Source organism: Tursiops truncatus, chromosome 5 (genome assembly GCF_011762595.2).
Source record: "Tursiops truncatus isolate mTurTru1 chromosome 5, mTurTru1.mat.Y, whole genome shotgun sequence".
Classification (NCBI taxonomy): domain Eukaryota; kingdom Metazoa; phylum Chordata; class Mammalia; order Artiodactyla; family Delphinidae; genus Tursiops; species Tursiops truncatus.
The window spans coordinates 117,758,557-117,760,510 of record NC_047038.1 but is presented as its reverse complement, the minus strand read 5'-3'; the positions used below and the strand labels follow the sequence as shown (position 1 = coordinate 117,760,510).

Sequence of the window (1,954 nt, the reverse complement as noted above, 5' to 3'; positions counted from 1 at the left end):
AACATTATTGCACCATGTCCAAAGAGTGCAGAAACAAGTGTGAAGGGACCCAAGGGCCAAATGTGGGACAATTTGAAAATCAAAAAATAAATAATGATGGGCTGAAACACACTGCGTATTAAAAAGTCATGAGTTGACATGAAAAGAATACAGGAGACTTCTGGCTCTGGTGATGATGATATAGCAGCTAGTATCAAACAATCATCAGCCACAAACAATCATAACACCTGGACATACATCCTTCAGGTTACTTCCTGGCAGCTATCCCACAGACTTAGAACCATGCTGCATACATCCTCTTAGCCAGTTTGCTCAACTAAGACCAAGTCATTGCTAGACTGCTCAGGGTGCCAGACCTCGTCCATTCCAAAATACGTCCGGTGTTATCCGTCTGGCTGCTCCCATTTAGTATTATGGTCCCACAAGCCACGTCAACAGAGTGTTGCTAACACATCGACACACAGTTGAGTCCACAACTGCAGCAGCTGCTGCTGTAGCTATTTCTGCTGTCTGTATTCTTCCAAAGTACAAATATGCTGTGAGAGTTTACAGTCCTCACCATCTTTATGCACAGCCACAAGTTACTATGCGGCAGCCTGCTTGTTCATGTACAAGGTCAGGAGGCTTTGACTGCTTCCATGTTGGCATTTGCCCCTCCCCAAGTGCAAAATCAAATTTGGGCGAACTCATCTTTCCTTATTTAAGACATGCACCCTAGTCTTGCTGGTAAAAGTCACGGGGATGTTGTTGGAAGCTGATAATTCAGAACTTCCTCCTATGCTTGAATCTCCAGAGTCTCTCTCTGCGCTAAGGTTGATGAAGCTGTCACTGTACTACAAGCCACCACGTTAAAGAGGTTGCCCAGGAAGCAGTTAACAGTGCCACTGGGGTTCCAACTGTTTAAAATTGATCAGGGACCATGAAAAGATACTTGTGCTTCACCACAGAAAAATGTCTAAACATCAAAAACTTAATATAGAAAAATTGCAAAATATAAAACAAATTTTAAAAGGAAAGAGAACTTTGAACCTTATGTACTGAGCAAATGCCAGGTCTAACAAACATAGTACTAGTCCTAGATTACTTACTGGTTTACAAACACACACAGCAAAAGGGAAAGAAATTAGCAAAATATAAAAACAAATGAATGTTTTATAGACCCTGGGGAAAATAATTTTCAGCAAAGTACAAAAATTTTAAGCATTCCTTTAATTTTATAATTCTTTACTGTGAAATAGCTCAGAATGTCACTTCTGTTTTCTTGTCTTTTCTTTTCTTTTCTTTTTTTTTTTTTTGCAGTACGCGGCCCTCTCACTGTTGTGGCCTCTCCCGTTGTGGGGCACAGGCTTCAGACGCGCAGGCTCAGCGGCCATGGCTCACGGGCCCAGCCGCTCTGCGGCATGTGGGATCTTCCCGGACCGGGGCACGAACCCATATCCCCTGCCTTGGCGGGCAGACTCTCAACCACTGTGCCACCAGGGAAGCCCGTCACTTCTGTTTTAAATAACAGAATCGATAATGGAGCAAGGAAATGCAATTTGGATTAAAAAAATTCTTGCTTTAATAAAAATTCCTTAAACAGCAAAAAAATTAATGAATAAACAAAGATACACTTTATAAATTTATAAGGAACAATATTCTTGTATTTATGTGCTTAAATACTATGAACACTTGAATATTGTACACATGGTTAACTGGATGCAACTTTTAAATGACTTTAATAAAGTTAATTTTCATAAAAAGTTTTTCTAAATAGAAAATTTTAAATTCAAATTACATATGGACACCTGCAAGACTATGTTAAAAAGTAAAATGTTTTGGTCTAATGAACATATAAAACACATCTAATAAAAAAATGAGTTTTCTCCTTAATTAAAAATATGTCCTCATTCTGAAAATGATTTATTGTGTCTTTATCTTTTATTAAGACCAAATTTCTATTTTAAAATCTTAT

At 38.5% G+C, this 1,954-nt stretch overlaps 1 pseudogene; it reads left to right on the top strand.

Moving 5' to 3' along the window:
* The first annotated feature begins 224 nt into the window (after positions 1 to 224).
* Positions 225 to 718, top strand: LOC141278662 (polyadenylate-binding protein 1 pseudogene; annotated as a pseudogene).
* Positions 719 to 1,954: the final 1,236 nt, after the last annotated feature.